This window comes from Triticum urartu, chromosome 3A (genome assembly GCF_056163025.1).
Source record: "Triticum urartu cultivar PI428250 chromosome 3A, HENAU_Tu73, whole genome shotgun sequence".
In the NCBI taxonomy this organism is placed as follows: Eukaryota; Viridiplantae; Streptophyta; class Magnoliopsida; order Poales; family Poaceae; genus Triticum; species Triticum urartu.
Window position 1 is genome coordinate 697,009,797 of NC_141875.1, and position 15,796 is coordinate 697,025,592.

The 15,796-nt window shown below is 49.7% G+C and overlaps 1 pseudogene; it reads right to left on the reverse strand.

Annotated features, from left to right (window-relative positions):
* Nucleotides 1–4,847: 4,847 nt before the first annotated feature.
* LOC147981764 (uncharacterized) lies at nt 4,848–14,892 on the reverse strand (annotated as a pseudogene).
* Nucleotides 14,893–15,796: the final 904 nt, after the last annotated feature.

Sequence of the window (15,796 nt, forward strand, 5' to 3'; positions counted from 1 at the left end):
AAAGAACCTCAAACAAATACAAAAGTTAACCGAATGCGTGGCGGCTCTAAGCCGCTTTATCTCCCGCTTGGGAGAAAAGGCCCCCTTTACCGCCTCCTTCGGCGCACCGAACACTTCGAATGGACGGATGCAGCCACGGCCGGACTCGACGAAATAAAAGCCATATTGGCAACAAACCTAGTCCTGGCCGCGCCAAACATTGGCGAACCAATGCTATTGTACATTGCAGCAACACATCAGGTTGTAAGCGCAGTGCTCGTCATCGAACGAGAAACGGACGGACACAAATTCCCCCTTCAAAAGCCGGTCTATTATGTGTCCACTGTCCTCACTCCGTGCAAATCACGGTACCCGCATTATCAAAAGATTGCTTACGCGGTATTCATGGCATCCCAGAAGCTACGACACTACTTTCAAGAGTGTTCAATAACAGTAGCCTCGGAAGTACCACTTCACGATATTATAAACAACCGTGACGCAACGGGCCGGATTGCAAAATGGGCCATTGAGCTCCTCCCGTTCGACATAACTTATAAGCCACGGCGAGCCATCAAGTCACAAGTTTTGGCCGACTTCATCGCAGAATGGACGGAGGCCGAACTCCCTAAAGAGTACGTCACATTCGTCACATATTCAAATTGGATCATGCATTTCGACGGCTCCAAGATGTTGGCCGGACTGGGGGCTGGCGTCGTTTTGACGTCCTCCACAGGAGACACAGTTCAATATTTACTCCAGATAATGTACATAGACTCCAACAATGTAGCCGAATATGAGGCCCTTTTACATGGTCTCCGGATGGCAGTATCCATGGGCAATCAACACCTAGAGGTGCACGGGGACTCGAACCTCGCAATATCCCAAATAAATGGAGACTTCGATGCCAAGGATCCAAAAATGGCAGCTTACTGCAACGCCGTCCTCAAAATGTCATCTCGGTTCGAAGGGCTTGAATTTCACCATATAGCCCGAGAAAATAATCAGGCGGCAGATGTCCTGGCACGCATCAGTGCAAAACGCGATGTAGTCCCCTCCAACATCTTCTTGGAAAGGCTGTTCAAGCCATCCGTAGTATGGGAAGGGGAGCCGAACAATAACAGCCCGGACCCAACCGCACCGCCCAACACTGAACATTCTGACACAATCGGAGGCTCTGCCAGTGAAATAACACCTTCAGCCCACGTAATAATGGCCGACATCGCCCCGTGGACAGAACCATTGCTCGCCTACCTTACTAGGCAGGAACTCCCCGAGGACCAAAATGAGGCACGCTGCATAGTGCGGCGATCCAAAGCCTACAAAGTCCACAAGGGAGAGCTTTATAAGAAAAGCACTACCGGAGTCCTTCAAAGGTGCATCTCCGAAGAGGAAGGGCGGAACCTCCTGGCTGAAATTCATGCCGGACTCGGCGGTCATCACGCTGCATCTCGGTCCCTTGTAAGCAAGGCCTTCCGTACAGGCTTTTATTGGCCGACGGCCCGGGCAGACGCCCAGGACTTAGTCCAATGATGCGTCGGTTGCCAGCTCTTTGCAAACCAAAGCCATATGCCTCCCACCGCCCTCCAAACTATCCCCATCACTTGGCCCTTCGCGGTCTGGGGCTTGACATGGTTGGACCCCTTAAAGGCGGAACCCACAAGCAAAAATACTTACTGGTCATGGTGGATAAGTTCACCAAATGGATAGAAGCCAAGCCTGTTAAGACGGCCGAATCCGGACCGGTGATAGACTTTATATCCGGGGTTGTACACCGTTACGGCGTCCCCCACATCATCATCACTGATAACGGCACAAACTTTACGGCCGACAAGGTAAAACTCTGGTGCAAAAACATGGGCATCAAGCTCGATTATGCTTCCGTCTATCACCCACAAACTAACGGACAGGTCGAACGTGCAAATGGTCTTATCATGAGCGGCATCAAACCCAGATTAGTGCGGTCCCTCAAGGAATCTAACACGCACTGGGTAGAGGAGATCGACTCCATACTCTGGGGGCTGCGGACCACGCCGAATCGCACCACCGGATACACACCATTATTTATGGTGTACGGCGCAGAGGCAGTTTTGCCTTGCGACATAATTCATGACTCACCTCGAGTGCGCATGTACGAAGAAAGAGAAGCCGAGCTCGATCGGCAGGACAGTTTGACGCATTGGAGGAGGAGCGTGACGTGGCAAAAGCCCGTTCCGCATTCTATCAACAGCAGGCTCGAAGATACCAAAGCAGAGAAGTACGGGCCAAAAATTACAATGTTGGCGAATTAGTTCTACGCCTGCCGGACAAGAAAAAGGACAAACTCAAGCCCAAGTGGGAAGGTCCCTTCATAATTGACCAAGTCCTGACTGGTCGAGCGTACCTCCTGCGAGATGCATCGGATAACCAACTCGAGCCGAACCCATGGAACGCAGCCCGTCTCCGAAGATTCTATGCCTAGCGCCGGACTCTGTGTTCGTCTCCTTCCTTTGTCCATTTTTTATATACTGTATGTCTTACATTTCTCTCCTTCTCCCCTTCCTTTCTCTTATAACCTATAAAGGCTCATCAAATGACGTGCTATTCGCACTCATTAAACCTGGGGGCTTCTTTTAACAGAAGCTTATTTATACGGGCTTCATGCCCAACACATGTGTTACACTTCCGCATGTACCTTTTATTTCACCATTATATGCATCGATATGACTTATGTTTTGGCCAAGCCGGGTTGCCTGGCTCCTGTGCTTACCCCTATGTTCCCGATTATTCGGCTGGGCGGTAAAGGGAGCACCTCTGCGATTGTTACTGCCGGATCAGCCGGATGTGTACCTCAGATTGGGTGAAGCCGAAAGCTAGCGTTCTTAAGGGAATATTCGGTCGGTGACCTAAAAGATGATCTTTTCACTTATTTATTTATGCGCCCCCAGATGCTTTTTCCCGCGTCTTTTTCGCAGAATGGGCATGCACTTTAGGGCATGCCTCCCAGGGAAAGGAACCCCTAACGGAACTATTCTCCCTGGAAGATGTTTCCTACTAACCATGTAATATAACATAACTAGTCGGGCACTTGTCTGTTCACGCACTAATGACCCCTACGCCTGGTCTCCATGCATTCCCCGGTTCTTATATAACCGCATGGGAATTCGGACACACTCCGGACCGTCAGGTCCCGAGGCTGAAGCGAAAAGGTTGGCCATGACAAACGATCTACAATCCGGCTAGAAGGCATTATAAATGTCAATTAAATTACATAGTCATTCTGACTGATTGTATTCCTCTTCAATACCATCTAACAGGCTGTCTAATTTACAGTCCTATTGGGAATACTTTGCGGCCAATTCTACTTGGCCGTATACTAATCTTACAGGGATCTCCTTCCCATCGGGCCCCACAGGACCGACCTCGGCCATGTGGTTGGGGTCAGCCTTTGTGTACCGCGTCTTCACCATGGCCCAGGCCTCCCTAGCGCCTTGACGGCAGGCCGATATCTTCCACAATCGGAAGCGCCGCCGTGCTCCCTTTAGCTTCTCCGCAAGCTCTCCAAGACCTTCGGGCATGGAGATGGATGGCCACAAGGCCTGGGCGACGCCTTGCATCGCCTGCCGAACTCGCTCGAGTAGTTGCGAGAGCTCGGGAAGAAGGTCACCCGTAGAACCGGGCATCTCCTCTGCAGGACGACCTGTTACCACACCTACAGACATTACTCTGTTAGTCGACTTCCCCGCCGAACTTTTCTTCAAAGGTTCGTTCAAGCACTTACTAAATATGCCGCGCCGAAGCTGCTGATTCTCCTTAGGCTTTGTTCGGTTGCCTCATGGTAGAATCCATGTGTGGTTTCTAACCTCCCAGGGATTTGATGATCCCTGCCTTGTCACCCAACCCCCACCATTCCCATCCATATGAAATCCCTGTGTGCATAACCTGTTCGGTTGCTCCCCTGCTAATCCATACACAAAGACAACACTGTTCCATAGAATTAAAAGACCACACAACCTACACGTTTTTTGCAGTACAAAAATATGACATAACATAAGAGAAGAAACTGTACAAGATATACGGATGTTACATAATTTATTTATCTCAAATAAACAGTAAAATCGGTGAAGATATAATACAGATGTTACATAATTTATCTCAAATAGACAGCAAAATAATTCTAAAAATTCTCTGTTGTCCCAAACTGGAATCGGTCACTTTCAGAATATGGTTTAGCAACTCTGCAAAATCATGCAAGACATAATACAGATGTTACATAATTTATCTTGCCGATGTCGCTTCTGTAGTGACTGATGCACTACATTGGCAATAAAGGCAGTTAGTCCATATCAAAGGACTAATATGAGAGCAGTATACATGAACAAAGAAATAAATGAGATGTCTTACTTTTGGCAATCAACAATCAAGTGAGCAAAGAAATACTGACAAGATATATATTGACCAGCTAGCAAAAAAAGATCAAATGGACAGCAACATCGTATCCATATGCACCAAACAGATCACAACTATATGGTAAAAACTTAAAACACATGCATTGATCCAGGCACAGAAAATTGGAGTCTTTGCTTAGTTATCAAACAACATCGGCACGATGAGAGGCATCAACAACCATAGTTAAAAGGAAGAATAGTTAACAAGTTGCAGTAGTTATAGAACTTCGTTTTATTATCATCAACAACCAGAATAAGAAATGGACCTTTTGATGTGAGCTAGTTGAACCATCAGCTTCAGGTTACTAGATGAACAAGGCAGGTTCATGTGAGCTAGATGAACATGCGAGTCCCAGTAGGGGTACCATGAAAACCAAGGTTGTACATCAAAACTACATGCTAGCAACGGGCATACTAAATAGAAGCAGAATTTGAGTACCTGACTTATTCCTTTTCAGCTCTCAGCCACATAAGAGTAGTCTCTGGTCTGGCACTCATGAAAATCTCTCGGTTCTCGGGGATCTTGAAGACTCGGAAAGCCTTGACTTCTTCCTCAGGTGTGATGTCCATTGTTTTCAGCAGATCGAATGCAGTTTTTGATAGAGTACTCATCCACAACCCTTGGCTTATTCCTCTCATCCTCCACCTGCTTCGCCCTTATTTCCAAGTACTTCTCCATCATTGCAGCCACATCACCATTCGCTCCCCTCCATCTCTTTGGTTCTTTCTCTTCTCCATTTCTTGAGGGTGCTGTAGCCAAATTTGGTTGAGTTTGCTGGGGCTCCACAGCAATGTTTTCTTGCACGTACACCTCCTCAACATCTTCATCAATCTGCACCCTTTCTCCTCCAAGATTCTCACCATCAACTGATGTTTCTCCTTGATTCTCGCCAGCTCCTCCAAGATTCTTGAGATGTGGTTGGGTTGAGCAATGTGATGACTCGATAGAGGTGAAGTTATATGTCCCTTCAGCAGTTTGTCCTACAAGTTAAAGTGACAATCAAATATAAGATTTCAAACTAAAAGAGTAAACAAACATAAAACAATGACATGAGTATATGAATGAGCTCAAATTATTCAACAACTACAATGTCTAGTAATGTCAGATATTAACATAGCTCTCAGCTTACCAAAAAAGAACAGTTTGTAGCACAGATCTATTGACCAAGAAATAATAATCTACAGTAATATGAATAAGGAGAAGATTAAAACAAGAGGATTAATCTACCTTGTCCTTCACGATGCTGCCCAATTCAGGGTCTTGCCGCAGCTGTGAGGCGACGAAGCTAGCCTCTAGAAAATGAAGACAAAATGCAGATTTAGCTATATTTTCGTTATGTACAGACTGCACTATGTGTATTTAGATAATCAAGAAGAAGAATCAAGAATAGATGATGATCACACCATGAAGAGAACAATTTATATAATGTACCAATGATCATACCAAAAGTATCTTATGTTCAGACATCAAAACAATTTAGAAGTATGTGCTCTGCTGCTAACAGAGATTAGGTTCATATACTATATTTTGGGACGAACATCATACTGTACTATCAGCAGCAAGCAGCAAAAACAACATGCATTTTTGTTCCTTCGGATTAGTTAGTCCTTCTTTATACCAAGAAATAGACTAACGATTATACTAATTCTGTCGAGAAAAATAAAATAAACTGATGATAGTCTAGGAAAGTGCATTGGCTTTGCGTACAAGTCCAATCATGCAAATCGAGATGGTGACCCTAGTGACAATCCTCTCCATCTCTCTCGACCTGTCATCTGTCTGTCTAACCACAAAATTAACACTGAAGCTGGAGTACTACCCACAAATCACAACAGACATATACAAACAAATTACTGACACCAAATTGTACTACTGACTCCAATACAATTTACTAACAACGACATATCAAAATAGGTAATCTGGCTGACCTTCCTTTCTCATTTCTACCTATCTAAATAACAATTGATAGTAGTTCCTAGGAAACCCCAAGAAAGTCTCGACCTTGACGACCACATTCTGGAAGACAGATCAAGATCCGGCTAGGTTTTCATGGAGGGGGCGAATCAGTGCTGCTAGAGAGAAAGACAATGGGAGGGGGAGGAGGAGCGAGAGCGAGAACCAACCAGAGATCTCCTCGCCTACAGCAACCACTCCAGAGCTAGGGTTCCGGCCGCGGCAAGGGGGTGGCGGGGGAGATGGGACAATCGGAGGAAGGGTTCCAGCGGGCTTCGTGGTGGCTCGTCGAAGCAGGAGGGCGCCCTCCTCCTCCGGGCAAGTTGCGCCGCCGCTGTCCACTAGTCCCCGCCGCCTCCGCTTCTGTCGCCTCGCTCAGGGATTCCTTCCACGGGGTGCTGGTCGATTATTTTTTCCACGTGGGTTTGGGGAGGTTTGGGCCAGGGAAATACCACACGGGGCTTAACCGAACGAAAGAAAACTGGGTGGGCCGGGTTTATTCCCCGGCGGGGGTAATCCCTGCAGACCCGCGTGGATTGGACCCAAAACCTCGTGGGGTTGGGCGTAACCGAACACAGCCTTAACGGAGTCTGACAGCTGGGCACGAACATCTTTCAGGTCGACGCCCAGCTTGGTGTTGGCATCTTGGAGATCGTTCTTCTCCCGCCTCACCTTTGTCAGCACCTTCTCACCAGCCTTCAGCTGGCGTAGGAGTTGTTGCCTTTCCGGACTCAATCCGGTGCCATCTGCAATTTCATTTGTCAGATTCGCACCCATGTCGTGCTTCGCAAAATACTTATATTTCGAAGTGTATATTACCAGAGGGGGTCTCCTTGGGCTCCCCTGCCGCGGCTAGTGCGGCCTCAAGTTGGGCTTTGCACTCTTCCAGCTCATGGGACAATAGGAAATTCTTTTCTGTAAGAACCTGCATAACAAATGATCCTTAAATCAGTTATTCTAACGGTTTCAAGTCTCGGGGGCTACTGGTATATATATATATATATAATTACCAAAATTTTCTTACCCGTATGTCTTTTACATATTGCTCTGTGGCTCTGGCTAGACCATTTTGAGCGGCACGGAGGTACGCATCTCCCGAATTGAAGGCATCTAATGCCTCTCGGGAGAAACAAGCGTTGCGAAGAATTGTCCGGCAACGCCTGTGGTTCATGGCACTCTCCACCTCAGAGTTTGTGGCAGACAATCTGTCCACATCCTCCGTCGGAGGAGCGTCCGGTGCGCGCCTTGTGTTCACCTCCACCTCCGGACCAGGCTTTGGAGCCTGGCTGGTGGAGGCGCGATTGGCAGCCTCTCCGGATATAGTCCGGCGAGGTCTCTTTGTCCTGAAGAGAGCACGAGTGTCAATATGCCTTGAAGGTATAACACCTGGGATAAGGGGGCGCGCCATACCTTTGCGCTGATGCCTCGGTCCGGCTGCACCTCTTTTCTGCCCACGGGGCCCTGCGGCCGCTCGTTGGCTTGTCGCCGCAGGTTCGGCCTCCCGTCTCAAAAACCTCCCCTACAAAGCTTGGTTGTAATCAGGAAACTGAAAACACGAGAGGGCGGACCCCTATTCGGGGTACTGGGACTTCGATCTCAGCTACCTGTGAGGCCGGGATTAGCCCTGGGTAATCGGCCGTAATGGCCACCAAGGCGTTGTCCTTGCTCAATTGATGGAACACTCCATCAATCAGCTCCACAGATAAGTCTGGATCCTCTTGAGAGGCCGGGTCGAGGGACCGTCCTGGGTCCTAGGGTTGTGGAGGAGGGCTGTTTATTTCTTTAACAGCCTGGCGCAGTTCCTAAGTTGAAGTCGTTAGACTGAATATTTAACAATGGGAATATAAAACGGATGGGCAAGTAAATGTGACCATTACCCAGCTTGGGGGATTGTACATAGAAAATCCACCCTGTGGGTTGACGCGGAGAAATTCCTCCTCTTCTCCCTTGTACAAAGCGGACAAGGTCTTTGTTAGGGCCGCAGCCGAATCCGGTCCCTTACGGCCGTAGCGGGTGGCGTCGTCCTCCCCGTTGAAATCCCACATGGGGTGGCCTCTATACTCTAGTGGCTACACTCGCATGATGCATGTGGCCATGACCCCGATCATGGTCAGTCCGGAATGAGCTAACAATCTTATCCGGCCCATCAGGTAAAGGACGTCCTTGTCACTTTCCCTCTGAGGGCTCCGTGGACGCCAACTTAGGTGCTTCTTTAGTGGAGCACTGTCGAACTCAGGGAGGCCGATCCTGACAGGATCCGGCAGCGGGACATCCTCTATGTAAAACCATTCCGAAGGCCAATCCTCGAACAGGGCACAAGGAAGAATAGCTCTTTCCACAGCCCGAAATGAGCCTCAACACCCAAAAATAGCTCGCAGAGGGCTACGAAGCCCGCGATATGCAATACGGAGGCAGGCGTAAGATTGTGTAGCTGGAGGCCATAGAACTCCAGGAGCCCCCGGAGAAACGGATGGATTGGAAATCCGATCCCTCTTATTAAATAAGGGACGAGGCATACCCGCTCTCCTTTGGAGGGATTAGGGGCACTCTCTGCTTGCTCTCCGCCATTATAGATGGCAAGACCGGCTCGAACCGGGACCAAATAGGCCGGGGGGAGAAATCCCTTGGTCTGGAGCGTCACTAGCTCGCTATGTGGGATGGACCATCTCTCCCAATATCCAGGCTGAGGGCTGGAAGGGCGAAAGGAGCAGTTGCGACGGCTGGCCATGGTGGTATGGACCTTTGTCGGATGCGCTCTGATGAACACTCGCGAGGGGGAGAAGGTGTGGTTTGGATCTAAATCCTCGTCCCCTTAAATGGGCAGCTCATTTACGCGGCTAGGGGTGTGGATGTAAAAACACTCAGACTTTTCATATTCGTTTGACACGTGGGAGACGGCCATTATTGGGCGTAGAAGCCAAGGAGCGCAACATTTACAAGAAGCCGGACTTTATTCAACAGGTACATGGAATTTGGAGGAGAACCCGCCTTGCAATGCGGAAGACAATCTGCGCGCCGGACTCATCGTCATTGAAGCCTGGTTCGGGGGCTACTGAGGGAGTCCTGGATTAGGGGGTGTCCGGACAGCCGGACTATACCTTCAGCCGGACTCCTAGACTATGAAGATACAAGATTGAAGACTTCGTCCCGTGTCCGGAAGGGACTTTCCTTGGCGTGGAAGGCAAGCTTAGCGATACGGATATGTAGATCTCCTACCATTGTAACCGACTTTGTGTAACCCTAACCCTCTCCGATGTCTATATAAACTGGAGGGTTTTAGTCCGTAGGACAACATACAGAACAACAATCATACCATAGGCTAGCTTCTAGGGTTTAGCCTCTCCGATCTCGTGGTAGATCTACTCTTGTACTACCCATATCATCAATATTAATCAAGCAGGACGTAGGGTTTTACCTCCATCAAGAGGGCCCGAACCTGGGTAAAACTTTGTGTCCCTGGCCTCCTGTTACCATCCGGCCTAGACGCATAGTTCGGGACCCCCTACCCGAGATCCGCCGGTTTTGACACCGACAATGACATTCAGCACCCGTACACTCTGGTACGGCCAATACGCCAGGGGCTTAAGCGTACCCCATAATACAGCGTGAGAAGTCCGAACACTTTCGACAGTGCGGCACCCCGAACTTATATCATTATATGCATCAGCTCCGAATCATGTCTTGGGTCAATAGTTGGGTTTGCCCGGCTCCCATGTTTTGGTACCTTATGTTCTGCTATATCGGCTAAGGTAGCACTGGGAGAACTACTGCGATTATGCCCCGGTTCATCTGGGCAAGCACCTTAGTAGAGAAAGCTAAAACTGACTGTCATGATAAGGCGAGAGCTGTTCGCTGTTCGAGAGGTCTCGAGTCCCTAAAGACTTGTGCCGCTTAGAGCAAGGAGTCGGCTTTGTCCGGCTTAAGGCGTGTATAGCGCCCCGACTTCGGCCTTCCGAATACTAGGGGCTTCGCCAAAATTTAAAATTGTAGACTTCTATGGCTAAGTGAGAGTGATAAAGCATTATAGTTCGATTGCCTTGTTCATTGTGCTGAGTACCTCCCTCAAAGGACCCAACAATTTGAACAAGAGTGCTCAGATTTACCCCGAACACCCCAGCACTCGTGGCATGGGGGCAGAAGCCGACGACTAGCCATCTCTCAGATTTAATAAACAGCCGCATAGAAGGTAATATTTTAAATTCAAACAAGCGTTGCATAGCGCATATGAACAAGTTTTCATAATACAGGATCACACGAGCAAGTTCATTCAAAAATTACATCCTTCGCACACTCGTCCGCCACAAGACATGCACCCTTCAGGACACCCTCATAACACATTTCGGGGTGGCGATGCTCCTTGCCCTGCAGCGGCCCCTCCTTCACCAGCTTCTCGGCATCCATCTTGGCCCAGTGCACCTTCGCACGTGCAAAAGCCCGGCATGCACCTTCGATGCAGACGGACCGCTTTATGACTTCCAGCCGTGGGCATGCATCCACAAGCCGCCTCACCAGGCCGAAGTAGCTGTTGGGAAGGGAGTCTGTAGGCCACATCAGGACTGTAAGGCCCCTCATGGCCTGTTCGGCCGCCTTGTGCAGCCCGACCAGTTGCTTCAGCTGGTCGCTCACAGGCATCGGGTGTTCGGTCCCAGTATACTGAGACCAGAACAACTTCTCCGTCGAGCTTCCCTCCTCGGTCTGGTAATACTTCGCGGCATCTGACACACCGCGGGGCAAATCTGCGAATGCTCCTAGAGAGCTCCGGACTCGGGTAAGTAACAAGTAATTTACTTTCACATGCTTGCTTTGCATATTAAAGGCCTTACCCGCCGCTATCTTCCTCATCGCCTCAATTTCCTGGAGGGACTTTTGGGCTTCAGCCTTGGCATGCTTTGTGCTCTCGAGGGCCGCTGCAAGCTCGGACTCTCGCGTCTTCGAGTCAAGCTCCAAAGCCTCGTGCTTCTTCACGAGAGCCTGGAGCTCTTGCTGCACCTCGACCACCCGTGCCTCTTGTTTTTCCCACTCGGTTCACTCCTTGGACGCTTTGTTTTCGGCCTCGGACAGCGCTTGCTTCAGGGTCGCCACTTCGGTCGTGGCCCCTGGCACATCCATGATGATCCTATCATTTTGCAACCGCATCTTTATATATATATATATACCTACTATTAAAGGGAATAGGTATTCTTGGTTTGGTTTAGTCCTTTACGTTTGGTTTACACACGTTAAACGATCTGGGCCAGTTACTTGTATGTTGATGGGCCTTTTATGGAATTGAACACAAGACCTCCTGTCTATCTCTTAGATGTAACAACCAAAGACTTATGCACCTTTCATATTTACTAATCCCAACTCACTCTAAATATACGAGTGGCAGTCATCATGTTTATTTATTTATTTGCGAGAAAAATGAGTTGATATTAAAACAGCCAAATTACTGAAAGGTCCACACAGAAAAGGAAATTACAACCAAGCCCCTCTGCAACCCGACTACGCCGACGCCGTGGACGAGCCGGTGACGCGCTATTCGCTATTGCTCGTTGACGCCTTGGATCGAAGCAGCCCCGGGCGAAACGGGAAGTCTCCGATCAACGATCCCTGAGGACCTACACCCATGGTCGCCGTTGGCGTCGCACTGCTCGACATCACCTTCCTTCTCCAGATCCTCAACCGTCGGAATCGCCATCCCTCGATCTCTGGCATGGGGGAACTGTGCACGGCCTCTCCACCAAGCAGCGAGCACGAAGAAAGGAGCTAGTCCACCACGGAGCTCCACCGGAACTTCGCCGTCAAAGGGGAGACCAACACCTGCAAAAAGCCGATCCAGTCGCACCGCCGCCTCCACGACGCCACCGGCTGGCTCCCTAGGCACTCCTACACTATGTGCACGCTGCAAATCGGGCCTCCCCTGTCCTCTCGCCACCGGAGCGTCCGGCGGAGCGAGAGGGAACCGCCGATTCGGCAACGGCGAGGTGGAGAGACCGGGGTTCACACAAATCGCCCTTCGTTCCTGTAGATGGCAAAGGGTGAGGTCCAAGGATCATGTTTAGGGAGAGCTAATTAAGCGAATGAGCTAATAAAGGAAGGATTGTAGGCTTAAATATAATATTTAAATGAATGTGGCTAATTAAAGAAAGGATTATGAGTAAATCGGTGGAATAACTATTAGAAAGATTGCGGTCTTAATAAATTCTACATGAAGGATTTGAGGTAAAAAGGTAGGATAATTAAAAGAAATGATCTATAGGCCTCAATGTGTTGGGGCAATTAAATTAGAAAAGGAAGGATTTGATTCCCGACTAAAACGGGTAAGGACTTCATGGTAATTAATGAAAGGATCATGCTTAAATGCCATTAAAAAAGGATTGTATTTAAATGAAATCAGTGGGACATTACGCCCCGCAAAGAAAATATGAACACGACTAAATTACGACATATTTTTTATGTTCATTTTGTAGAAGGACGATGTTGCGTTGCAACATGTTCTTCATAATGAATCCGATGTTGTGGGACATTATGCTTGTGCAAAACATCAATTTTCCCCGTTGCAACGCACGGGCATATATATATATATATATATATATATATATATATATATATATATATATATATATATATATATATATATATATATGCAGGAGTATATCTGCAGGAGTATATATATGGACAAGGCATTACTTACCTTTGTTCTCCTCGAGCTGCCTCTTGGCAAGACCGAGCTCTTTCTCAGACCGCTCGTGGTTCTGCCTCAGTGCAGCGACCTCCGCAGTCAGTGCGGCAGAGGTCAGCAACGGAGCCTGCATAAGCATACAGACATACTTATATTAGACTCCTGCAGATATTATTTGATCCTCTATTCGGCTTTTCTTTGTGAACACCAAACAGAGCATCAGGGGCTACTGTCTATGCGGTAATATTTTCCTATATTTTAAATACTTACCTCAAAGCCTGTTAGAAGGCTGGCACAGGCTTCAGTCAGTCCGCTCTTGGCGGACTGAACCTTCTTGATCACCGCACTCATAATAGTGCGGTGCTCTTCGTCGATGGAAGCGCCGCGAAGCGCTCCCAGCAGGTTGTCCGGTGCCTCTGGATGGACAGAGGTCACCGGCACGGGTGGCTTGCCCCTCTTGGAAGGGGGCCGCCTGCCGGAGTCCGGAACCACTGGAGGTTCCGGCGCAGTGTTCAGCTGGGGGCCGAACTTGGCGCCCTTGGGAGTCTTGCTCCCTTCGCGCCTGGAGTCCGGAAGGTCGCCTTGAGGCGCCTCCGGGACTGTCTCCCCCCGGCTCGGTGCCCCTTGAGACAGTACCTCAACATCGTCCGTAGGGCGAGGAGAGGAGGCGGTTGGAAGTGTATCACTATCCATATCCGACGAGTCCAAGGAACCGTCCGATGAGGATACGTCTATACGGGCTTGGGGCGGACTGCATAATCATATTCGACGTTAGGAGAAGTAGTGCAACAAAAGTATGCTATGAGTTACTCTGGTATCCGAATACTTACGACTTCGCCAGGGGCTTGGCCCTGAGTAGCCACTCGTCTTCACCGTCGGCGGCGGTGGTGGAACAGTCCGGAAGGAGAGTCCTTCCCTTCTTGGACCCTTCGGCCTCCCCGGTTGGGGCGGCCTTCCTTTTCTTGTCTCCCCCGGTTGGAGGGGAAGAATCTTCATCTTCCTCCTCCTCGTTTTCATGGGAGGAGTGCGTCTCGGAGTTATCGGACGATGTGTCCGATACCACCTGGCGTCGGGAGCTCTTTCGGGTTCCTGTGGCCTTCTTCTTGGTCTTCTCCGGCACCTCATAAGGAGCCGGAGTCCGCATCTCCGTCAGGAGAGCGTCTGCAGGGTCTTCGGGCAGAGGGGTCGGACAGTTAATCTGCTCTGATGTCTCCACCCAGTCCTGTCAAAGGCATGGGAGCTCAGACCCCGCACATGGTTAAGCTATGGGAAATAAATACCCTACCAGATGTACAGAAATTACCGGATTCGCAGGGCGCTTCGCGCTTAGCCCGCGGTCCTCGATAAGAGAAGGGGGGACCTCGGCGCCCTTGAACAGCACCTTCCAGACGTCCTTATGTGTCGTGTCGAAGAGCTCGCGTAGAGTCTGGTGCTGGGCCGGGTCGAACTCCCATAAGTTGAAAGCCCGTTATTGACACGGGAGGATCTGGTGGAAGAGCATGACCTGGACTATGTTGAGAAGCTTAAGTTTCTTGCTTATCATGTTCCGGATGCACTTCTGGAGTCCGTCCAGCTCCACCGATGAGCCCCAGGATAGGCCCTTCTCCTTCCAGGAAGTGAGCCGCGTGGGGATTCCGGATCGAAACTCGGGGGCCGCCACCCAGTTGGTGCCGCATGGCTCGGTGATGTAGAACCACCCCGATTGCCACCCCTTTATGGTCTCCACGAAGTATCCCTCAAGCCATGTAATGTTGGGCCACCATGGCTCCGCCGCATTCCGCTTGTTGACCGCCTACTACCTTCAGCTTGATATTGAAGATCTTCAGCCACAGGCCGAAGTGGGGCCGGATGCGGAGGAAAACCTCGCACATGACTATGAACGCCGAGATGTTGAGGATGAAATTTGGGGCTAGATCATGAAAGTCCAGCCCATAATAGAACATAAGGCCGCAGACAAATGGATGGAGGGGAAACCCTAGTCCGCGGACGAAGTGGGGGAGGAAAACCACCCTTTCGTAAGGTTCCGGGGTAGGGACGATCTGCCCCGCGGCTGGCAGCCAGTGCGCGATATCTGCGGCTAAGTATCCGGCCCCACGTAGTTTTTGATGTGTCCCTCCATGACGGAGGAGACCATCCACTTGCCTCCCGCTCCGGACATGTTTGGAGAGAGTTGAGGAGAAGGATGTGGACTTGGGCGCTGGAGCTCGAGTGCGCGAGAATGGATGAGCAAGGAGGAAGAAGGCATGGGTAGAAAAAGGTGAAACCTTATCCCTTTATAAGGGCGGACGAAACTATGTGCCCCCACGAGCCTGGTAAAACCCGCTTATCCCCCAAGCACCGTAATTGATGGCGCGGTTGGGTTACCCACGCCCGTATTGATGGGAATCCCATAATAAGGGGACACGATCTCTGCTTCGACAAGACGTGCCAAGGAAACCGCCTCGCGAAACACGCTGAGATAGGTTATGAAAAATGATTCGAATAAAGACCTGGCTATGGTGTGATGTCACGCTACGAGGTACGTCAGCAGATTAGATTTGTGGAAATATTATTCCCTCTACGGTGGTATGGGGAACTTGTTTTGCAGAGCGGGACACGATCCTCGTGTTCAAAATCTTCTATGAAGTATTCGGGGGAGGAACCCGCCTTGCAATACCGAAGACAATCTGCGCGCCGGACTCATCGTCATTGAAGCCTGGTTCAGGAGCTACTGAGGGAGTCCTGGATTAGGGGGTATCCAGATAGCCGTATTATATCCTTTGGCCGGACTGTTGG